Source organism: Corvus brachyrhynchos, unplaced genomic scaffold (genome assembly GCF_000691975.1).
Source record: "Corvus brachyrhynchos isolate BGI_N302 unplaced genomic scaffold, ASM69197v1 scaffold105, whole genome shotgun sequence".
Classification (NCBI taxonomy): domain Eukaryota; kingdom Metazoa; phylum Chordata; class Aves; order Passeriformes; family Corvidae; genus Corvus; species Corvus brachyrhynchos.
The window spans coordinates 1,222,061-1,248,505 of NW_008238452.1; positions in this window are offsets into that span (position 1 = coordinate 1,222,061).

Sequence of the window (26,445 nt, forward strand, 5' to 3'; positions counted from 1 at the left end):
TGGAGAGAGGAACCCACATTGGAGCAGGTTTCCTGGTAGGACTTGTGACCCCACGGGGGATCCCCACTGGAGCAGGCTGTCCTTGAAGGACTGCACCCTGTGAAGAGTAACCCATGTTGGAGCAGCTCACAGAGAGCAGTTCCCTGTGAGATGAACCCACGACAGAGAAGTTCATGGAGAAGTATCTACCATGGGAGGGACCCCAAGCTGTAGCAGGGGAAGGACTCCTCTTCCTGACCAGTGGCAGAAACAATGTGTGATAATTTGACCATAACCCTCATTCCCTCTCTCTCAGTGCTGCTTGGGGGGAGGAGGTAGAGCTGGGAAGGAGGGAAGGGTAGGGAGAACAGTTTTTCAAGGTCTTATTTTACTTCTTATTATCCTGCTCTGATTTTGTTAGTAATAAATGCAATTCATATCTCTGATTCTAGCCTGGTTTTTGCCCATGATGAGTGATCTCTCCCTGTCCTTATCTCAACTCACGAACCCTTTGTTATATTTTCTCTCCCCTGCTGTGGAGGGGAGTGATAGAGAGGCTTTGGTGTGTGCTTGGCATCCAGACCGGGTCAACCCACTACAGCAAGGAAAGGATTAGGAGCCAAATCTCACTGCAAGGAAGACAAACTGCAGATTAGGCTGCATTTGGAGGAGTGTGGAAAACAGACTGAGAGAACCTGTTACTCCCTCTACTCATGGCTGGCACTGCCATGCCTGGAACACAGGGCTCCCCTTTTGGTCCACCTCTGTGTTTCTGGAGAAGCCTGGGAGGGTCCAGCTGATGGCTACCAAAGTGATAAATGTTGAGGCAGCTAGCTTTGCTTAGTCAGGGGAAGGGGTTTTGAGGGAAAATATAATAGCATTCTACAAATACTGGAAAGGCGGTTGCAAAGATGATGGGGATAAACTCATGCTGCTGAATCTCTTCCGTGATTTCAAGACAACCAGAGAAAACCTGATTTGGGATAAACACCAATATGTAAAGGGTGTTGAAGAAGGCAGAGAAGAGATACATACAGGTATATCTTTCATTCCAACTGGCTGCTCAGAACAGCAGTGTTTTCTCTGAAGTATATAAAACACAAGTTCTCCTAATGAATATGTGATGATTTTCTATATGAAAGCTATTCATTTTTGCTTTTCAAGGAGAGATCTGTGTAAAAATATCCTTCTAAAAATCCAAGAGAATCAGTGCTGAAGAACAGATCAACATCAAATTCTGAAGATCTGGCCTCTTACATTGAAGGTTTAGACCACAGCAGAGGAAAGACAAATTGCAGATCTAAATTCACCCCAATTTTATCTGTGTTAGTGTTTCAGCTAAAGCATTTAACTCCATTAAAATAGTATTGGTAGTTGAAAATAAATCGATATTAAAGCGCTGTCTTAGACTATTAGTTATTTTATTCTCTCCCCATATAGTATATCAGCATGTTAAAAAAGTTTTTGTTAACTACTGTTTGAAGCAGAAATAAGTCCCCCTTAGCAAATCCAACATTCCATCATTCCATAAAGGGCAGGGCAGAAAATGCTACCAGGGAGAGGAGCACTGTATAGAATGTGATAAGTACATACACTCTGCAGGTCACAGCTCTGTGTATCTAACCCTTGTGCCACGAAATACCTGCCATTTTTAATAGGAGTGGTCTGGAGTGAAAAACATCTGGCTGTAACTAATGAGCTCTTTTGCAGCCTCCTTCAGTATTAACAGCACTGAGCAAAGGTGGTGGTGGCTTTACCTATTACAGGGAACTCTGTGTTCTGGTGCAATGTCACTGATGTTCCAGTCTGCAGTGTATTTAACCACATTCTCTCGTACGGTTCTCCTGCGCACTATTACTCGTTTATCATTACTTTTAATTAATATTTTTGAACGCACCATTCTTTTCCCAAACTTACTGTTTCCCAGAAAGCACAACAGAAATGAACCAATATAAAGATTGAGGAAATTCTCAATGATCAATAGATCCAAAGAGCACATTAATATGGTAATTTATGTCATGATTTCTGTCTACTATAGACATTCTATGGCTGCTAGCAATGATGATGCTGGTGGAAAATGAAAAGGAAAATGCCATTTTTTGCCCACCCATCTAGAATAATATTTTACAAAACACATAAAATCATGTAGCAATTTTTTTTAACCAACGTATCCACTAAACACTCAAGAAGGACCGTAGAAACTAATCAAATAAGAAGGCAATGAGTCATGTGGGATTAAGCTGCAAGAAATTTTTCTACATGTGTCAAATCAGAATAAATTTCAGTTGGGGAATACCAAGAGAAACACCATGCTACCAGCTTTTCCATCAAAAGATGGAATTTTTTTTTTATTATTTCCTTTAATTTAATAAAAACATGAATGATGGGCTCAAGGGGATCTGATGCATTATGATAATTTGGATTGCTGTTGAAAAAAGAATATATTCACCAAAGATCCTGTAAAGTCTGTTGCAATAATTTTTTTTCATCAAAAAGATAAAGAAAGCCACTGTATAAGAAAGAAAGTCTTGAAATGTTCCTTTAAAAATTGAGACATTTCCTATTCATGGAAGGTGTAGTATTTAATAAAGAACAGACATATTTCTGCCCACAAAAGATAACTTATTTTGATGAAACCAAAACTTCTCACTCTACAAGTGGAAGACACTCATTTCAGGGCAAATACCTGTATCTCTGAATAAAAGACAGTTTTCAAAGTTTTCAAAGACAACTACTGAAGGTAATAAACAAACATAGGGCACTGCCTGACAGAAGTAGATGGACACAGGGGCCTATTCATAAAAGACAATGTTTGGTTTGGGCTTTTTCCCCTCCCGTTCAACTGAATCAGACCACTCAACTGAGATGCAGCTTCTCAAATGAGGAACCAGCTGAAAATAACTTCTGTCAACCTCAGCTGACCCTAAAAATTGATCTTTGTGTTCAGGTGGATACCAAAGCATCTAACTGCTACTTCCAAGGAGCAAGGTAAGAAATATATTTCTCTTCTCTTTTTGCTTGCTGGCAAGCAGAAAGTTTCTGCTTGCAAGCAGCCAGTTTCATAGGTAGTATAATTTTATTTAAAAGTCTAACGAGTTTAATGTTTAAAAGCATTTGTGGGACCTCTTGGGCTCAAAGATGGATTTTGCATTTTCTTACAAAATAAAAAGCAAAAGTCATCTCATATTGACTTGCCTTGGTGAAAATACTATGGACACAATGTTTTCCAGCAACTGGCCTTTAATTCAACTCACAGTAGTCAATAGCCATTGTGGACATTTTAGAGACCCTTTTGACGGTTACTGTGTGATAGATTCTGCCAAATAGATCATCAAGAGGAGAAAAAGCCCATGTGACCTCCACTGCTTATACTGGCTAGCCCCTCTTCACAGGCCAGAACTCCAATTTGGCATGAAAATCAGCCTAATACTTTCTGTGGGGAAAAAAAAAATCAAAAAACAAAACAAGATAAATGATTCCACCCAAATCCCTCCTTCCCAACTGTTAAGTGCAGCTTGCCAACAATTCATTTTCTGAAAGAATCTCAGGTTTTTCAGGCAGATTCAGAAAAAAAGTTATAAATCATTGCTCTTGACAGCTGGGTGAGATAGTCCATCCCTCTCCACTCTGGGGTCACTTTAAAAGGGTAATTTGGTTTAAAATGTTCAGAAGCAAAAAATAACCTAACCTTGTTCAAGCTCCCACTTACAGGTAGGACCCAATGATGCACCTACAGGTAACACTGTGATTCTGTACAGACGGTTTTAAATGAATACATGAACTGAAAAGGTAATTAATTTATTACAAAGGCTATTTTTATAGGTTATGGTAGCAGCTGAAAGCTTAAAGGTTTTCTGCTTCAAATAATTATATTAATATTTCTTTTGGAAGATCAAAAAGAGGTTGAAAAAATTATTTCTTTAAGAAGCAGTAGTCTTCTGAAGCAATGCCATTTACTTTCAGCCGTGATGTGATTTCCTTTGGATATAAATGTGCTGAACCTCAATCAGGATGCAGAGCAGACAGTTAAAGGAGAACTTCAAAAAGCCCTGAAAAAGGGAAACCTGCATAAAAGTTCACAGTAATTTCTGCATACAGTTCTGAAAATGAAAGGGCTTTGTAACATGAGTTCTCAGTTTGCAATTTAAGGTGCCCCATTCATCTAAGATGCTTTTCTTAAGACTGCTTTTTGCTTTAAGATTCAGACAGACAAAAATTAGCCTTTAGATGTTTTCTCTTTTTAAAATTCTGTTTCTTCTTACATTTCAGAAGCCCCGAAGTCTTTAAAATGGGGCTTTCTTTATGTAGCTTTTTTGGACAAAAAGAATAGCATCTAACTGTATCATTTTCCACACTTTTAATATGAAGTGTTAGAAAAGTAACTCACCTCAGTGGCTAAGAATGACTAATCCCTCAAAAATATGGATAAAGGAAATTGAGAATAGCTAGAATGAGGCTGTAAGATAAAGCACATCCTATCTTAACACACTTTTAATATTTTAATACATTTAAAATATCTTTCTAATTTTGAAAAATTAAGGCGTATGATTTTAATAAAGTAGTGGGAAACCCTCCAGGAGACATAGGAAGCTTAATGCAAGCCATATGCAAATCCAGCCCTGTGATTTTGTTATAAGTATATGGCATATGTAAAAGCATATAAATATACTGGGTTTTAAATTCTGGTTTGAAAACAGCAATTTTCATCTCAGCTATATTTTGATACAAATATAACAACTTGCCCCACACGATAAAATGTAAATAGGCAGTTCCCCAGCAACGACAGAGAGGGAAAAACAGAAATGAAAAAATTGTGTAGGAAGAAGAAGTATCTGAGAGCAAGTGCCTTCAGCAAAATATTGACAGATGTAATGAAGAAATACCAGTAGAGAATGTTAACAGAGTAACTCATAAAGACGAATTAATACAAGACAAGTCAGCCATGGATTCCAGGAATGGCAAGTTGTCAGTGCCAGATCCCACGCTTTAAAAAGCCCTAACTCAGTTCAGAGAAACTATAGGGAATCAACAATGTAATTTATATGCCAGCAGCAAAGATGACACCACATCAGATAAGACTGATCTAGAGATGATGAGAAAGACAAGGTTGATAGGAGCAGTAGCCCTGTACAGCTATAACATGGGAAACTAAACTGGCTTTGCAACAGAGGAAAACAGACTGTGGGAAATGTAGCAAAGCATCAGGCCAAAAGAGGAATTAGATTTCCAACAGGAGACAGGGATGTAGCAGGTGTTACAAAAATAATATTTTCCAAAAGCACTCAGGCCACTCAGAGCAACCCATGACGGGGTGCAATCATCAGATAATGTTCTCCTGGGAGATAATGTCATTAGTACAGACCACAGGGATGACTCTAAATAGGCAAAATATTGCACATCAGGCTGCTTCAGTGCAGAAGGGGTCTTCCTCTTTGTCAGTCACTTTCTGTCCCATTTCGCATTGCTATAACCAGGATTATGATCCTGCTGTGTGCTGCACATGAGGAAACAATTGCAAGCACAATTGCAGTCCCTTGCTGGGAAACTGTGGAGGTTTTAGCAGCAGCAAGTGGGAAAGTCTGTTCCATCATTACTATCCTAAGGCCTACTCGTATAATTTCCTTCTATCCTGACCCCAGAATATAGAGCATACCTAATAAAAAGATTGGTGTAATACATACACAAAAAATGTGATAAAGACTTGAGGAACCAAGTTGACTCAATGTTTCAAGAACACAGATAAAGCAGGACTGTCAGTATTCTGCTGTGAGGTGGACAGCCCACAGTTGTTCAAGAGTGGAATCATTTTTTTTAAGCTTCTCTTATTTTGGTGGTGTCTGTAAGATTCCGTTCCTCAAACACTTTAAGGAATGAGCATGCTTCACAGTGCTGTAAAGGGACTGGGTAGTATTTATGCAAGATGTACAACATCAGAGCTCTAAATATTGTATGGAAAATTCCTCTTTTATAACGATCTAAAATGCATTTGCAAGCTTTTCTACTCTTCCCAGAACAAAGGGCCTAAATTCTAAGGATCTCATTCTGAAACCAGCCCAGCTTCTCCTTGATGCTCTCTGCATTCCAGCTAGAATTTCCTTCTCCATTTATATTGCTTCATACTGAAAAAAACACCAACGACAGTAAATGAACAAATCACACACAAACCCTCAGTTGGTTACATATGTAACTTTGAGCTTTGATAAGCTGCTTCTGATTTTGAGTAAAGAGGACGAACCAAAGACAATTATGCAATTTCATTATACCCCTTGTCAAAGTGTGCAGTGTGGTTCTAGTTAGTCAGCTAGTGAAATTACTTGCCAATGCTTAAAAATGTTAAAAACTTTGATTGTGGTTTTCTCCTGTTTCATTGTAGTATTTGATACTTTGTTTTGACAATTTGACTGACATAGAAAAGTTATTTTCACAAATGCAGAGAGAAGCACGCACACATTTGGTAATTTTTCCTGGCTACTGAGCAACTCTTTAAAATGTATTTTTATTGAGCAACATGTAGATGACTATCTAAGATGAATCCTTAAAAAATAAATTTTTTCATTCCACTAAAATGATGACTACCCTTATTAAGAGGAAAAGAAAACATAAACATAACCAAGGTTCACATTGGGTTATATTTTTTCTTGAGGGGTCAGCAGCACATGAGAAAGGAACAATATCTAATTTTCTAAGTCTGAGTTCTTCACATCTGAAGCAACTAAAAACTAAGCCATTCCATTAGAGAGCAGGACTAAAATTTTCCTGTCCATGAGTTGGTTTCCACTTCCAACAATAACATTAAATGTATTAATGATATTTTAATAATTAATTTGCTCTACATTTTGGCGTCAGGAAGAGAGAAGGCTGAATAGCCCTACCACATAATGCACACAAGTTCTTCAAGGTCAGCCTTGGAAGGAGACTATGAGGTTTAATAGTTTTGGTTTGCATTTTAGGAAGCACATTTATTGTAATGGAACAACTAAGATTTTTTTGTGTTGTCCTGGATTTTACATATTAAAAAAAATACTAATGTGTATCAAGGTCTACACTGGTACAAAACCTTCTTCCATGTAAAATTGATATGTGATTTTCACAAGTTTTCAAAAATTTTGGAAGAGTTTGGTTAGCTGAGCCTGATTATACATGCAAAATCAGAAACATCAGGAATAAAGCTCAGTGATCTAAATGCCCAAGAAATAAAACCAGAGACATCACTTTGAACAAGAAACTGAATACAGAAAAAAGGAATAATTAAGGACTATCCAGAAAACATGCTCAAAATAAAATAAAATAAAATAAAAGGGTAGGGATTAAAGAAAAGAAATATTTTTAAGGATTAATTATGTGCATCCATATGTCCATTTCACAGGAACAAACTCCAGCCTAAACACACTGCTCCTGACAACAGGTTTGATGGTGACAGTCATAGACTATAATTATCGCCTGGCCATTTAATAAACTGAGGTACAATCAAACCAAGATTTAAAGTTTGAGTTCTAAATGCTACCTGATTTTATGCCACTGATGTTAATCCTTAAAAATCAATACTGAACCTCATCAGAATTATGTATCTTAAGCCTCCGAATTAATTTCCTGCTTTTAAAAGATAGGTTTCAAGGAGTAGAATTTATATTAAATCAGGTTAATGATTCCAAGAATCACATTTCTGCTACTGTCTCACCAAAATGTAAATAAAAACACACCTTTAAAAATCCCAAGTTTTTCCTCTGAAAAAAACCTTCTATAGCAAGGGGTACTAAGACTCCTATCATTCCTTTTTCTTTGATTTTTATTTTCCTGGACTTGTAGCTTTCAAGGTGCTTTCCCACATAGTTCAGACACACAAGCTCTGGGGAAAAGAAAAGGAAAAAACAGATGAAGAAAATTTAAATGAAAATGAAATCTTGCAAAATAACCTTTGAATTATGATACTGTGAAAAAAAAGTACATTCCTAAGGTTCTATTCTGTGACTGCCACCTGTGACTGCTGGTAGGAAATAGAATATTAATTTTAATCTTAAATATAGAGATTGAATCGGATCGTCTCAGACAGCGAACATGCAAACCTGGCTAAATCTTAGTAACTGAGTTGTCCATGCTCATGTATTATAAGCCAATGTTTCAATGTGTTTTCCTTAACCTGACCTCTTGTTAATGACCATTTCATTTTGGATAGCAAATGTCAAAGCATACTAACGTAATGATCTAAAAATGCAGTAAGTACTCTAGTGACATCCAACAAAACCCAATCTCAGTCTTATACCAAACAAAAGCTAAAACAGGTAGTTAGACTGTGAGTTAGTGTTATTTACATGTGTCCAAAATACAGCTTTTCAGAATGAAAATTAATATTTTTCTGATTTTGCTTAGGAACCTAAGAGAGGAAACGTGAAAATTTCCCAGATTTTGCCAAAGTTCTCAGCTAAGTTTTTCAAACCCAGAAGTTTTAAACACAGCAGGTTTTTAAACACAGAGGTAAGCCTCAGAACATCTGGGTGCCCATTGACTCAGGCAAACCTAAATCTCCAGGCCATCAAAGAATTTCTGCTGAAGATCATTGCTTTGACAAGAATACTGAAACCAAGGAACTATTTCAATGCCTATTTCAATGTGTCTGCACTCTGAAAATGAAAAAAATCTTATAGCTATATTCACATTTATAACCCCCTTTTACATATCAACCAAAATCTGTAATGAGTGCTGTTCTCTGATAACAATTGCACTGACACCTGAATGGCTTAATAAGAAAAAGCAATTTTATATTCCCAGAGTACACAGGTTTTCTTTCTTTTTTTAAGATGAATTATAGTTCAGAATTACTGTAATTTTTTTGAAGAGGGTAGATATTTGACAGAAATGTTAATAAAGAGTGTAATGTTGAGGTTTAGAGCTGTACAAAAGAGAAGTGAAAATAGAGCACAAAATTGGAGTGGGCTACATTCTGTCAGGAAGCAGAGAAGCAGCTGCAACAAATCAGTAGCATGTTAGGCTATCATCTATATACAGCTTGCTGGGACACTGAGGCAGAGAAATGGAAGTGTTAATTTATTACTTTATGTTCAATGTATTCATTGCCTTTTGTCAGTGTATAGCCTGCATTTCCTTCTTTCTTTTTTTTTTTTTTTTTTTTTTTTTTTTTTTGCATTTTGTTGCTGGGTACAGTATTGACTCAGGGCTGCAGTTTACATTGCACTTTACAGCTATTTAGCTTACTTTGCTATTGGATGAAAAACACTTGGGTGTAAACAACATCAAGGTAACAATATGCCTTACTGTAATAATTACTCTGGTGTTTGCTAAGACAACAGGAAGTAATCAACCATTTTTGCATTGATGCAATGTTGTACAAAGCACTGGAGATATCACTGTAATTTGGCACATGCTAAATTAGCCAAAACTGTGGTTCTAAAGTGCATCTGCTTTCACTGAAAATAAACAAATTGGAAACAGGCACAGAAAAGGAGTGTACACTTGCCTTGCTAAAGAGTCTAAGTAAATAACTGAGCATAAAAATACTAGTGAGGCTAAAGCAAAGGACAGAAGTTGTTCCAGCTAATTGATGCATTCTTTCCTATTAGAGCAAAAGCACAGGTGCTGAAAGGAGAAACTCCAAAGGCAAAAATGAAATGGCATTGAACTGTTCTGCTGGTGTTGAATATGCAGAAAGCTGACAGCCTGGAATGGTGTTTACCAAGGTAAAGTCATGTTCCACTCTCTGGAGGTCAAGCAATAGTGAATCTATACCTGTCCCTTAGCTTCGCCCGTTACGGAAGTTTTTTGAAGATTTATAGACCCTTGTGTTTTGCCACATATGTACAAATGCAAGTTTGTAACTGCCACCCAAAAAATACTGATTTGAAAGAAAGTTGATTCTATAACAATACAGAATGCTGTCCCACCTTCCTCATGCAATTGTTCGTAGCTGCAGAGAAGGACTCCACATTCACAAGGCAGTGGGCTTTCATGACTAGTTCAGAAGTGTTAGGGCCTCATGACCCTTAAAGTTAGTGCTCTGTCTTCAAGTGTGTCCTTATCTTTAAGATGAAAGCTGCCAGGACAGGCTTGGTGAAGGGTAATGAATATCAGAAGCAGTCAAAATGAAAAAAAAATTTTAAAAAGAAAAAAATTCATCTTTCTACTCTGGCCTTCATCAATCATTCATAACCACTGCAGCTTCTTCCAGCTTTCTGCTTTACAGCAGCACATCCCAGAAAGGCATTTCTTGTGTCTTGATATAACAGGAGGTCCTGCAGACAAAATCAAAGAGCAGTGGGACCAAAAGTGCTTACTGATGTGCAATCTTCCAGCTCAGAAAAAAATATTTCTTTATTTCATGACAATGACTCTCAATACAAAGGATCATATCTCCTTCTGAATACCAGTTTCTCCTAAATAATGTTCCTTCATCATTTAAGCTTTGGGCCCTTTGCTGCCTCAGGCAAACTAGGAAATGAGACTTCTTTCTCTTTTACTAATTTGTTCCTGGTTAACATTTTAAAATGGAGAAAACATATTTGCCTCCAAGTTTCATTAAGTAAACATTTTTTCAACTCTTAGGTCTCCTTGAATATGTTGGGGTTTTTATTAACTTCTTGATTTTTTGCTTTATTACATTTTGCTTAACTGTATTTGTTTCCTCTTTAAATTTAAATCACTCTGGTATTTACCTTGGCATATTTTCCCATCTGATTAATTTCCCTCTTTCCCTGTACAACTTGCTTTCAGTCTCCTCTCTGCTCTTATTAGCCTTCCACATCAATCACCTTTTCCCTTCTATATTTTTATCAATTCCTGTCAGGAGCCTGTAGACAGCCCCCAACACATCCCCACACCTACCATCAACCTCTCAAGCTCATGTCTCCTCACCCCCACGTGCACACACCCAGGTGCACATCCACACATGCATACAAAGATTCTTTGGAAGCAGTCACTGTTTATTTCTACAGAACAATTTACCTTCCCTGTGGAAACAATGTTTTTGCTAGAAAATGGACATATCGTGAACCAGCCATAAAATAGAAGAACCAGAGCACGTAAGACAGAAGGACTTGAGCACGTACACAGGGGAAAAAGTCCATGGGAAGGTTGTGAGAAAGGAACAAGCAGCATTGAGGAGGATGTGAATGAGGAACAAGCAAAGGAAGAAAAGGATAAGAAAATGCAAACTGAAGGACAGTCGTGACATACATGACGGACTATGTGACACACATACAAGAGCCAATCATAAAGCATAAAGTAGCATGTGAAAATAGGCCTTAACCAATAATAATTATGCAGGATTGTGTGTAAAAAGTAAGAATTGTATATTAGGGACAGTAGTTCATCAATAAAATGGCTTCTGCTTGATTCATATTGAATCATGTAGAGTTCATTGCTTCTCTCCACACTTCCCCACACAGACTCTCCATCATGTGTACCTTTCCTCCTCAAAAGAATAAAAATTGGCATGTGAAGAGGAATATCAAATGCTTCATTCTTTGTCTGGAAAGGCAAAATCATTAATTCTATTTTTCAGCTTCATTTGCTGGTCAGTGTAGGACCAAGGGCATACATGTTAGTTACAACTGCATAATTAGGGAAAAGAAGTATACTGTCAGAGTATGGGTAATTTCCTACTTACTGGGAGTGGGTAAAGTGGTGACATTTTGGAGAACCGTAGACTATCATGAAGGAAACAGGGGCAAGCTACTATTTCAGGAAAAGATTTCATACCTTATTTCCTGAGTTCATGCGTGTTTGCACTCCGTTATCCTACCATTGCACACCCTGTGTGCCATTAAGTTCAGCACTTCTATCTCCAACACAGACAGGTTGCAATCCAGTCATTTGAGACTGCTGCTTAGAACACTAGCAGCAGCAACACTGCAGGTTTTGTTCTGCAATTCCCAGGACCACTGCCATTTTAGAAAGACTTCCATGAAGAGGCAACTTTAGTTTGCCCACAGAAGTGTCCTCTCTTTTGTTTGCATGATTAATTTGAGGTAAATAAGTTACTTGGGTATTTCTCTACGTTTAGTTTTCCAGGCTCACAATAAACTGAGATACATGCCTCCAATCACCTTAGCAGTGTCATTTATTTTGACAAAGCGTAATAGAAGCTATTTTGATGAAAGGGTGAACCATATTAAAACTGGACAGTCTGGTCTTAGCTATGACAGGTTTCAGCATGTCATGCAGAATAAAAATAATCGGAAGTAGAAACAGATCTATTTCTCCCTTCCAAAGTCTGGAGATGTCCAATTGATCTTCTAGCTTAAAAAAATATATAGAAGAAAAGTAAACTGTCAATTATATGTCATCTACCTCTGTCAACTCTAAACATGCCATGCAGTGCAACAAACAGCTGTGCAAGATAATTCCTTCATCCAAGACTCCTAGGCCAATTAAGGAATCTTGTGGATAGATAAAGGGGGTTTCTTTTTTTTTTTACAGTAGAATATTGTGTAAGTATACCAGGAGTTCAAAAACTGCTATGTGTATGTTTTAGGAGACCAAAGAGAAGTGGTATATTTCTATGGCAATACTTTAGCAAAAAATATTTGTTTCTCTGTGCTTCTTTAGCTGTAATTTAATCTGTTCTTAAGGATACATTTTCAGTGAATAGTTCCTTAATAGCAAGTCACCTGCACTACAGAAAAAAGTTTTGCAGAATACAAAAATAAAGTTTCTGATTTTATGTGCGTATAAAACAACATGGCAATTTCTATTCTAATTAAAAGCATGTGCCTCCTGCCCCTGAGGCACAAAATTTTAGTCAGTCTGTTTCCTAACACACAGTTGTAAAAGGCGACTTTGGAATTCAGGTGCCTGAATTTTAGATCTTTGACCTGAAAGGGTCTGACTTTCAGAAACTGCTCTGCATCTTTTCACTGAAAAGCAGTCTTCTAGCAAAAGAAACAAAGAAAATGCCGAGGTTTGTGTAGATAAACTGTTTGATGCTGTTGGTAGAATTTCTGAAGGAAGAGTGTTTTGAGTAGATACTTCTGTTCTGCAGCTGGTGATGCTGACGAGCAGGAAAGGAAGACCTACTTGCTGCTAAAAGAAAGCATTTTCAAACCAGCTGCTCGAAAATCTTTAGCCAAGAGCCTTAAACAAAGTAGCTTAGGAGACTGATGAACCGCTAATGATACTTTTTAACAAATCTTGCAAAATAAAAACCCTTCGGAAGACAGCCCTGTCCTGCCAACACCATCCTGATATATTCAACTTACAAAACCATGGGGAATTACAGGCAGATCAGTCTGACAATTATCCCCTACAAATTAGTGGAACTACTCGTATATAATGAAATTCTTGAAGATAAAGTAATTTTGAGTTAATTATCCAGATGACTGGAAGGAATGTAGCTGAGGTGTATAAAACAGAGAGGAAAAGAGAATGTGAAATCAACTACTGACTCTGTCTTTCAGGTTAAGACCTAGAGGCATCAAATGAAACTAGCAAGAAGAAAAGTCACCTAAAAAATGAAGTGGTTCTTAACAACACTCTAGTTAAGTGAGATAACTTCTTAACTTAAAGATTTTTGTGGGTGGTATGTCTATATAGGTCCAAAAAAAAAGCACTAGGCAAGTTCAGGGGGAAAAAAAAGCCAGGAAACTCAGATATAAAAATGGTAAAAATGATATCTTTAGCTCTCTAAGCTTCCAACTGGTAAAAATGTCCAGAGTATTCCAGAGAAAAAAAAAAAAAAAGAATTGCTGTTTGTCTTAAGCACAAGATATTTGATTTTGTCCCAGTCATACATTAATGAGCTAGAGGCATATTTTCTATGGTCTTTTTCACCATTCTCTAACAATCAATCACCTTGTGAAATACTTTTAATCTAAGAAAATTACAGACAACACCTAATACTTCAAAAATTACAGCTTGAACAGAGGTCAAAATATTCAGAAGTCTTCATAAATGAATGCTTAGCATGGCTGAAAAAAGGAAAATGCCTCTGTTCATGTGTACATACATATATTTAAACTGAAAAGGTAGGTTCTCACAGCTAACATGGCTAGGACCTTTTTGAGAGCTGCCTAGCATTTGGATTTGTATAAAAAACCCAGCTATATATTTCCCCCACAAGGGGGGCTGCCTCTGGCCTTGGAATTTGTGGATTGATGAGTCTTACTGTTCATCCTTTCCAGTCTGGGGCTTTAATAAGACGAAGGTTGACAGACTTTCTCATATGCCTACGACACTTCATATAAAAGACAAGAATTACTGTCAGTTTTCTGCATCACAGTTTAACACTGTCATCTTCATGGGTAAATCTTTTCCATATGGATACTGAAGTTTACCTGGGTGGAATGGAGGATTTGTTCTGGCTGAAGAATCATAAATTGGCCAAAGGTAGAAGCAGTTTATTGAAAGGGATGAACTACTGCAGCTGGGCTTTTTTTTAAATTATTGTATCTGATCTGGCCTTTTCATATATTCACAGTCTCTTTGGCTATACTTCACTGAGCAAAAAGGAGTCCCAGTCTCCCAAGACGAAGGAATAATTCTTACCCATGTGCCAAACACATGGAAGGTAGTGGTCCAGGAACCCTGTACTCTGATTTCCACAGAAGAGGAAACATGGACAAGTAAATCTGTCATGTGAAACTGACAGATTTTGCCAAAAGCAATTTTTGTGTCAGAAAGAAATTTCTCTGAAAAAATGTGGTCAATGTAGAACATGACTTAGAGGTTTAGCACCTCCTCTGCAGGCTCTACTTACCTGCTGAAATCATCTATGTAGATATGACTGACCAACCTCCTGCCAAGACAGATGTCTTGATGACACCAAAATCTCTGTGGTCTCTGCTGTCTAAGTGTCCTAAGGAGCAAAATGCTTTAGTCGAATGAAGATCTCCTGACTCTGGTAGTATGAACCACTTAGGCCTGTGATATGAAAGAGACTAAATTAGGTGAAATAATACCTTCTGAATGGTCTGAAACTGTATGAAAATATAAAAACGTTACAAACCCCAGTTAATAATGGTGAGTATCAATAGCCTGTGTTCTGAGACATGGTTCCCTGATTTCATTTTAGTTATGCAGCATCAGCTTTACTGAGTTTGATCTGTGGGATCTTGCCTTTGATACTCTGTTTTAAATAAGAGCCAGAGACAATCTGTAAAAGACTCTAGATGGACTGACAATGAAATAGCTCATTTTCAATAAAATAATAATAATAATTTAAAATTACCTTTTTTTTTTTGTTGAGGATTGATCATAGCATAGTGTTTAGATTTGGAATCTTTATATAATAGATTCAGGCTATGTGGGTGGCTGGGAATTTTTTTCTTTTTTTTAGTTTTTCTTACAGCTCCTACCCTGACAAATGAGTAAGCTGGAAGTAGGTGTTACCTGCTTAACTCAGAAACATTCACAGAAATGCAAAGTATTAGGTAGCCTTTACAGAGGCACTCCGTGAAGCTTTTGCAGCTGAATTCCTTTTAAATACATGTCACATGAATATTCAGTCAGATATGCAAATGTAGGGTATCTGTTACTTTAGTAGCTTGATTTGTTATTTGAGATCAAGGCATAGATCACACAAAAAGCATACCAAAATATCAGACCTTTTACAATATTCTTGTACAGGATATACTGCCGGTAGTCTTGTTTGTTTTCTATTCCTCTTGGCAGTTTGCTTTCTTTCTATAGGAAAATAAACCCTAAATTCCTCTTAGCTTTGTCACTCCATATGCTTTGATAATGTGTTTCATTACTGAGGCTTTACAAATAACCTGAAAAGGAGGTTTTGGTACTGTAATACTAAATCTACGCAGTATCCAGCATCTCAGAATTAGTTATATATTGCAGATAGATGCAGTTAAAAGATTTGGAAAGTCAAAGAGGTTCAAGATAACTCTGTATTTCAAAGCACCTGACTGGCTCTGTAATATATTCAGGCCAGTGAGAGAATGGGAAGGATTGCTACCCTATTTCAGACACTTTTTCAAAGCAGGTTATTCACCAATTTCTTTAGGTGTATTTTAAGAACAAACTTTTGAATGTTACTCCTGAAACTCTTTCAGAGAAATAAACTAAATTTACTGGGGGTAGGGCTTTAAACAAAGATCAAAAGAAAGTAATTACTGACCACTGAAAGAACTCCTGGTTTGCTGAGAGGAGACATGTAAAGGTCTGCTAATCTCTTGCAATACATTTCAGGATATTAAGAAATCAGACAAGTAAATCAAATTGCCAGGTGTCCCAAATTTCAGCTAAAATTTCTCTGCTTCCAAGAAGACCTAGGACTGTTTACCTTCCCTTTGTCACTTACTCCCTTCTTGCCTCTCTCCCTCCAAAAGGATGCACAAAACAGTCTTATGCACTGGGGAGTTTTACCTGCCTGGGTGAGGACACAGTCTTCTCCAGATATTCTACAGAATAGTTCTTTACAGGTGGATTCTCTGGGAATGGCTGTTAGACATGTTGCTTCCATTCAAAATTAATTATGAATGGGCATGACACCCAACTGTTTAGCCTCTGTATAATCCCATTACACAATGGAGGATAAAAGTCCTTTTTTTTTTTATTTTCCCATCTCTCCCTGCCTCCCGTCATTCTTTAGTATTCTCTGTTCTGCTGTTACTGTAAGGGATTAAAAATCCCTCTGTAGCACTCCTTTTTTTGTCAGCTATATCACTTGGCACAACAAAAGATGTCAGTTCTCCCTACAAACTCTACCTTATCTATGCTTAAACCACTACATCTACAATACACTTTTAAAAGTTTAAAATGCAATATAGGCCAGCCAGGTTTATCTAGAGCAGGGTTTGGATGTTGACAACAGTGCAGAGAATAGGACTGAAATTACCCAAGTTTCCCAAATTTAAGAGAAGGGTACCTCTCTCACTGATATCTGGCTTGGCTAAAGAATTTATTTGTAGGTTCCAGTGGTAAAGTTAATCTTCTTTGTCACAAATCAACAAAGGCTCTAAAGAAGCTCAACACCAGACCACACAATCCAAGAAAACTTTAGGTTTAGATGTATAAGTTCCCAAAACTCTGCTGTGACTAAGACAAGTATTATATACCTGCCCTTTTCCTTTGAAATCTGTGGTGCTTTCTCTACAGGACCTTGTGCAAACGACGGGCGTTGCTGGAACAAATTGTTTCAATTAGGAAACTCTCTTTAATTTCCTTCCATGTTAAGAGGCTGGTATTCCAAAAGAACAAACTGCAGAAGAGATGTGATTTGCAGCCACAGCTATCTCTTAGTCAGGCAACAAGCTCATCAATGATAATAAGCAAACAGGAACTAAAGATCAGAAAAAAAAAAAAAGAGAAGTCAGGAGAAGAGTAACTTCTTGAAGAGCAATAAAAGAACTGCAGGGAAGCTTCTAATTAGCAGCAGAAAAAAAGGAGGAATGTTGGAATATTTTGTTATCACAACTTTTTACATTTACATATTTTGTATAATAAATGTGATATATAGTTATATCAATATAATTTACACTGCAAAAGAGATGTGTTTTGCAGCCACAGCTATCTCTTAGTCAGGCAACAAGCTCATCAATGATAATAAGCAAACAGGAACTAAAGATCAGAAAAAAAAAAAGAGAAGTCAGGAGAAGAGTAACTTCTTGAAGAGCAATAAAAGAACTGCAGGGAAGCTTCTAATTAGCAGCAGAAAAAAAGGAGGAATGTTGGAATATTTTGTTATCACAACTTTTTACATTTACATATTTTGTATAATAAATGTGATATATAGTTATATCAATATAATTTACATTCTATACTAGGTATATGTATATATACTTATTATTTCACTACCACCTAAAAGAAGATATTAAGAATTTGGTTTATGACCCAAAAAGGACATTGCCAACAGCAAAATGATTCTCAGACATTCAAGATTTTAAAAATTTTACTAACTAAGCAGCCCAGTGGCTGCTAAGTTTTTATTTCAGTGATATGAGACATGGAGAATGATATGAAATGTGTCTGACAGAAACAAGTCTCTCTCCAGAAGAAATTTTACAGAGCATGCCATGTGGGACCATGACATTGATGAAAGGAAGCTCTCCATACCAATGAACCCAGGATACAGCACTGGAAAAGTTTGATGGCCATTTAACCTTATGCAGCTATCAAATGTTATACACGTAATTTTTATTATTACCAATAAAACCTATTCCCAGTCCATTGCAGAGGGACGCTCTTTAATGGTCAGTTTCCTAATGTCATCAGCTTTGCTGCTACTCTGTAAAATGTAAAGATAGCTCCATTGCAGAGCACAGCATTGCTGCACGTACATGAGATCATCTGGGTCAATGTAATTGTTGTTACTGTGTCAATGATATTGGCCTGTGGCACCACTGCTTTAAGATAAATCTCAGTATTGTTTAATTATACTGTAAATGATGAGATTAGCTCAGTTGGTCAGAGCATGGTGCTAATAAATGCCAAGGTTGCAGGCTCGATCCCTGTGTAGGTCACTCAGGAGTTGGATCTGATTGTCCTCGTGGGCCCCTTCCAACTCAGAACATTCTGTGATTCTGTGAAACATGAACAGCTTTATGTACAGATTTGTTCTTCATATCTAAACAGATTCACAGCATGGCTTCTAATTCTGTGATATATCAATTTTATTAAAGACTCAAACAAAAACTCTGTGTAAACCACATGTAGAGAATTAATCATAGGGTTATGGAGTTGTCCTAGACTGCAGTATGGGAAAACAGAAAAGAAGAGAGCATGACAAATATGAACTCTAAAAGGATTACATGTTGTATAGTTCAGTCAATGATGAATATATATTTTAGTTGGAGCATATACAATACAGAAAGAGCAGTAAGTACTTCCTTTTTAATTGAAAGAGATTACTGCAAAGTTTTAGGTCAGAATATAATTTTTACACCATTTTGTTGGGTTCTTTTTTCCTTCTCTTTCTTTCTTAGTCTGTCCCTGTACCAGAGGAAGTCACTTTTCAATTACACGAGGCCAAGGGTTAAAAATTAACAAAACCAGAATGGATTTTTACAGAGGTAAATTCAGGCAGATACTGGGGTTTTTTCTAAAAAAAATAAATTTCACATTAAATTGGATATGCAATATAATGCGTTAATGCTTGATAAGTCAATGAAGAGATCTCTCTGAAGTAAATTTATCATACCTAGACCGGCAGAATTCTATCTGTAGTTTATAAAGCATGGAGACATTTCTCAAGATATAAGGTACAACTATAAAAATTGATCTGTGAAGTAAATAATTTGCAGATAAAAGCTATGTTGAAAGTCTTCATTAATTTTGCGAAGTCTAGCTGTTGACATTTAGGGAAGGACTGAATTAGAGTTAAATACACAACTGTTTAACTGCAGGTTACATTTTACATAAACCCAAATTAGGCATTTCTGAAACATATATCTGGAAATGTACTCTGATGAGATACTGGTACTATTTATTGGCCACACAGTAAATATTCAAGATTAATTACTTTCCCTGTGTCTTTTGAAATCTTCATTGTTTTTAACAGCATCCATTTTGTTTGTTTTAATGATACACCAAAGTAATTATTACTTGGTATTTCCTGTCTCATGAGCCTTGCATTTACAGCCCATCCCTCTTTGAATTTTGGCAGTGGTAAGTCATGGTAATAGAACTGTCTGTTCTAAGGTCTAAACTTTGGATTGGTTTGTTTCTTTTTGTGTTAAATATGGCTAAACTTATTGAATAGTTATGGGCTTCATGTTTGCCTTCGTTATTCCCCTTTCATAACCATCCTGCACTCATATCTAAGAGTCATTAAATATCAATACTTAATAGAACACTCTAAACTCTTCTTCAGTGGAAGGTGTATGCAATCAAACACCTGCCAGTGACAGAGATAAGCATGTATTTGTTGTGATATCTGGATTATTAGATTTAGTAATTTTTAAACACCTAGTTTCACATTGAAGTGAAATATCCCAATGCATCAATACCAATTTTGATATTAATTTTCAATATTTTTTATAAATCTTACCAGTCTCAGGGAGGGGTTTTCTTATAAGCTCCCTTATCTACACTCCTAGTCTGGTCCTTCTGTATGGGAGAACATTGATTAAAGTCCTCAGAACCACATCATTATGTCACTGCAAATTAAATTCTTCATCTGCTTTACCATCTTGAAAATTCTCGGAGCTGATAAGAAACAAAATAACTCATCTAGAAAAGCCAGCTTAACAAAACTGAATCACTCCATTATTCCAGATACCTTCATCTTCTGGCTCCTCATCTGCTCTGTCTCCACATTTGTTTATAAATTCACTGTAGTGGAAACTAAAATTTACTATAACTATATAGAATAGAGTCTGATTAGCTTAAAGATCTCTGGATGTCTCACCCATGTAACCAGTAAAATAGAAGAAATGAGACCAGCCTTGGGAGTACAAAAACAGGTCATGTAGAAACTTCACTACTGGTGATCTCTTTAAGACAGATGTCTGAAATATGAAGATTTAGAGTGAAATTGTGGCTCCAATGAAGTCCATGCTTTATGTTTTTTTGCTATCTTATTTTGGTAATAGTGTAACTTACAGAACATCTGTGTATAAAATTAACTTTAGAAAATGGCATATAATTTTCTTTTCCTCTGTTCTGCAATGGCTTTATTACTGTATTTACAAGTAGTATGACAGAATGTTCTTGTTTTCATCCTTGGTTTTGTAAAAAAGCTATTTCTTTTTCCTTTCAAGCTTATGAATCTGATAGCTGTGCATCAGTTTTGTAAACTTGACAGATGTGTTCTGTCAAGGGAGGAGATCAAAGGGAAAGCTGGTGGGCCTGAAAGTTTTGGCTGTGACAGGATGAACTCATCACAGAGGACTGTGCTGCCAAGTGTTGCTGCCAGGGCACAGCAAGAGCCAGCTGCTTGCTTAGGGATGGGGAGCCAGGAGCTGAGGGGAACCCCTGTGCTGGCTGTGTTCTCACACACAGGACATTATCCCCAGGGTCAGAACATGGCAGGCAGGACACAGTGCTGGTAAGAGGGCCCATCATCAGCCCTAGACATGGCAGTGAACCAAGTCCAGATGAATTCCTGTCAGGAGCAGTTGGTGATGGGCTGGAGAGAGGTCTACACCTCAGGCAAAAACTGGGCTGGATTTGTGGGGGTTCCCATCTGAGGCTGGTCAAAGAGCCCGTTAGTGCTCATCAGAGAAATCAGGCCCCACAAAGAGCTCTTTGCTTTTAATTTTTTTCTCTAGTTTCTTTTTTCCTTCCTTTTCCTACCAACTGTAAATCTAACAAGGTGAACACAGGTTGCCTCATTTCTTTTGTGAATGGCATGCTATATACACATCCATGAATAACACTTAAGAGGATAAAATGCTGAAAGTCTTCTTCATACTTAAGGGAAAAACAATTAAATGCTAAACTGGATATGCTGAGTTCTCAGGTGGCCCCCTAAACAATGTTTTCTTAAACAGAGCTCCATCTGTCTGAATCTACAAATCAGCACATAAGAGACCCTATTTGCATTCATATCTTTGGACTTTTACAGATACAATTCTGAAAACAAAATGCTAATTTACTTGCACAGCCACACGCCACAGAGGAAAATTCTGTATAGCACTGAAAACAGAGTAAGTTTTTTTCAGTGGAGATGGGATTTCATACTTACTTTTTCACTGTTCTAACAGGTTTATCCATGAATGCCGCAGATGCATTTGGAAAGACTGATCAACACCTCCTTTGGGAGCTGAAATAAATGCAGAACACTAACAGAAACTTTTGCATTTCAAAGGAGGTTCTTGAGACCAAGTTGGTTGCAGAGAAATATAACAGGGACTCTTTCCTCATTCTTTTATCTAGCTTAATACAATGCTTTTGAGATTAACTTCTCTCTTACGCTCCATGTATTTGTCAGTCAAATTTTCTCAGTTATTAACCATTCATTTGCTATTCTGTAGCTTATTATGTAAATTCATTTTACAAGACAGCAGGCAGGGACTCTTCCTTCTCTGTTCAAATAAGGCATAAAGCTCTATGCTAACCTTCACAAGTCATGCTGAACTTGTCACAAATACTTATCACCTAAGTTAAAGAGGTATCTACACAATTTTCAAGTTAGTGATATGGTTCATTAGCTTACTTCTTTTTTTTCACTGATTTTTCAGCCTCTATTGATATGGGATTTGTGATCTGTACAGTTTACATTGCAGACTTAATTATGTCAAAATAAGATTAGTAGAAGTTGTTCAGCTATTTTCATTGCTTTATCAGTTCTAATGGCATCATACTGAATGAAAAGTTTTCAAGAATGCCACATAATTATAATGAAACAATCTTGCTTCAACACATGATAGTCCATTGTACTGAAGAGTGCCACAGAAAATCCATTTAATGTTATCATCATGTTATTAGAAACATCTTGAAAAGTAGATACTTAGTTGTTGAATTTATCAGTTGGAAAAATACAAGTGAATATAATGTTCTTAGCCTGTGAATGTGAAAACAAAATATTGGGTTTGTCTCACTAAAACCAATATATACTACTGAAGTTGGACTAAAACCAAAATGTGACATAGTGCTTTTCAGTGACATTTAAGAGCTTATTGAATAAAAGAAAGCTTCTTCTAAAAGAAACTGGGTACTTTGCCACATATATCTCATTAACTTTCAATAGGCTTTTTGGAAAATTAGGTCACTAAGTTACCACTATAAGCAGCATTAATGTTATACTTTCCAACGTTTACATATACCCTAACCCCAATACTTGAATGCCTAAAGGTACATCCACAAATCATCAATTTCTAGGTTGATTTTCCATTCTGTAATTTAATGGAAGCTCAGATCGACCCCAACACTTCTAAAAATGCAGCCTATGGTTACTTAGAACACTGTATCTCAACAGAAAGCCTAAAATAGGCATCCCAAATAGACAACACTGGTTTCATTTACCTCATTTAATAGTTTGTTGCCACCAAATAAGTCAATATTTTTTCTTCGATTTTGCCAACGTACCAACTGTTGAACAAAATACTCGGAAGCAGAATGTGCACACTATTAGCATTTTGGATCCGTGCAGATTTTAAGTCCAATGGAGGACCCAAATATAATTGAAATCAAAATTGTTCATTTCTTTCCCCTCATTAAGGAGTCTTCTTTTTCTTACTCAGGTAAGTCAGTGCTATCTGTAAGAGTCTTTCTGGCACACAGAAATCTCAGAAATGTACATGGAAAACTGCTCACTGAAACTATTCTATGGAAACTAATAGAAAAGTCCAAAACATCATTATCCCATCAAGAGAGTCCAATAAATACAAATACTCACAAATGCAAATAAAATTATTGTAGAAAAGAAAAGTTCTGTTTATACAGAACAGACTGACAAAAATACACAGCAACTTGTGACTGGGGAGAAAAGATCAAAGATCTTTGTGAGACACCACTTTTAGTAAAGGAGTCGTTAATCCCAAGAAAATTTTGAATGCATTAGATCACTATGCTTGAAATGGTATTTATACCTCTTCTCTTTAATGTGTTTAAAATACAGTTTAGCTAATTACACTTTTGCCTGCTGGAAAAATCATCTATGGATGTTCCTAAAATCATGCATGGATTATGGATTAGGAACTGGCCCCCACAAAAATATGGTTATTAAATAAAATATCTTAATTTGTGACATTTACTGCTGACCTGATTATTATACTTACATAACTCATGTTTGTCCACTTCTGGTTTGTTTGCTTGACTTTTTCCAATTTAAAAATCTTCAGACAGTGAGAGAGGCATGTGTTGCAACAAACCCCCTTCAAATGGAAGCAGAATTCTGCTCCGGCCACTGCAGCAGTTCAGTCTCATTATTTTAATCACTGTGCAGCATTCAGAGTTGGAAAGGAAAAGAGCTGCTTCGAATGGCTCCATCTGGCAAGCTGTCTGTCATCTTAATGGATGTGAATTCCAAGTCTTCTTAGACCCATGGCCATGCTTGAATTCATCCCCCTCAGCACAATACTTTAAAAGACCACTTTTGGAAAAACATAGTGGAATGAACTATCAAGCTTGGTGTTCAGGGTTAATAGCTATTTCCCTTATAAAAATGCTTAGAAAACATTTTTTTCCAGGCTTTCTATGGTTATTAGCTTTTTTGTTTTGTTTTGGGGTTTTTTTCCCCTTTTTTTTGCCCTCCACTGGTAATCAGTTTCCATCATCAAGAGTGATTCTTGTTTTAAAGTAGTAACAGGAGTAAAGTAAGGTATGGACCTAATTATCATCCCCTCAAAATTTATAAAAGGATCCAGCCCTAGAATTGGGATTTCTCATGTAGAGTTCCAGGAAAGGTACAACTCAGTGGAGCTCAGTGGCACTGCCCTTTTGGTACTTTCCTTTTGGGAAACTGCACCATCCCCCAGAACTTGGTCAAAACCAGAACCGAATACAAGACATAATCATCTGGCTTTATGTTCTTCTAGATTTAGAAAACTGAGGGGAGAGGAATTTGCGATTAAGATATTTTTGGCACCCCAAACAGGAAGTTTGGCACTTGTGGAAATAAAATTGTGTTATTTGTGTAAAGTCTAGTAATTTATGCATACTTCATATATGTGCATGCTTAATAATTTCGGGAGAGTCATACATAAAGAGAACACAGAAAAGTCTAGCCTAAATAAATATTGGTTTAGAAGACAAAAATCAGTGTTTTAAAAAGAAGAAAAAAACCCAGAAGAACAGGAAAAGAAAAAAAAAAAAAAAGAGAAGACATGGCTGTAATGACCTTTTTTCATAAATCACACCCTTTGCAAATGAAGTGATAACTGAACAATAATTGGTTTTGTAATATCTACACCTCAGCTGTAGGTAGCTGATCCATGCTGTGAATGAGACTGCAATTGTAAATCAGATTCTAGTTTCTAGCTACCAATAAATCAGATAATTTACAAACATTTAAGCCTCACGTTTTTGTTTTACACATGTACATGACCATATTCCACTTTTAGCTTCAGTAGATCATTTGCAAATGAATTTTAGGCTGATGATGGAGCTTCATAAGACAAACATTTGCAATAATTTAAATTACATTAAAGTATTTTTATTCATCCCCTTTGCCATCGTTTTTGTTTTACAAATTTTCTCAGTGCATTTGCATTCCTAAGATTAATAAAATTAATATTTTTTGAAAATTGCAGTGTCCCTGTAATTACCTTGGATACAAATTGCACACATTTCCTTACCTTCATTAAGCTGGTAGTCATATCTGGCTCAGAAGATTAGTAATTAAGTTGTTAATGGACAGTTTACTCTACTTTTCCAGTCTGCTTTTGAATTTTTTTTACCAGCCCCTCAGCTTGTTGAAGCAGTTGTAGCCTTGCATACTGATATATCCCTTCTTCCCTGGCTGAAGGAATTTCCTACATAGAGTTTCAGAAAACTCACAGACTTATAAATCAGCATCAAATTGCACAGAAATTAGTTTATTTCAAGGAAAAGCTTTCTTTATAACTAAATGTTGCTGCCTATAGTAACAAAAACTGTAAATCTGTAAATCATAGTGTAGCCATTAACAGTTAATGAACTACAAGAACACTTTTATTCCCTACTGTTTTAACGTAAAAGGATATGTAGATTAAGTAAAGATTCAGTCTAGATTCCTAGCAGGTAGTCCACAAGTTCTTAACTTTACCAGTAGTTTTGAGAGAGGGATGTGGGACGTCAGAAAAAGGTAAAAGCAAATTGTAAATGCTACTTGTGTTCTTCCCTCAAACCAGGGATCAAAAATAATTTGTGTATTTCTCCAGTAGATCATATAACATAATAAGAGCCAAAGACACAGCAGGTTTTGACTTCACACTTTAGTGACCAAATCCAGATTTTTCCTGCTCAGTTCAAGGCTTCTTTTGAAGACAGCTAAATAAAAACATCTCCAAAGCATAGAAAGACAAAAGAAAAATACTGGTTTACTTATGGGAAATCTATCCATACATCCAGTGCCTTCAAATTGTTTTCTGGACCAACAAAGGAACAGAAAAAAAGCATGTCAGGATAAAAAAAATAAAAACAAAAACAAAACATGTCAGAACATTGTAAAAACTAATTTATGTATTGTACACTAATCCAGAAAGGAAAGCAAAACTTGGACTTTTTAAAGTCTCTGGTTAAATTTAAATTAAATATCTTATATGCAAGTCTGTAAAAACCCAAATGAAGTAGTCACTGTATCTGGCCATAAGAAGTCTTTCAGATATATCAGATTAATTGTTTGTAAGTGTGGATTATCTGGTGTATAGGCAAAATGGAGGTCATTTTTACTGGATGACCTGTCAAGATGCTGAAACATTCGCTCTTCTCAGTGTGAGCTTCAGTTTGCTGCTTTTTCAGCCATTCTGAGGGTCTGCTCCTTCAACACCACGAGGATGCACTCCAGGAACAAGGATCTAGATGCCAAAGTGAACACTGAGGGAGTTAGAGGCTTTTTACTTCTTAAAAGCATTAGGCTTTCAAGCATTGATCTGAACCCAGGATAGAGCTGAAACTACCAGAACATGACAACTGTTCCAGGGTGGT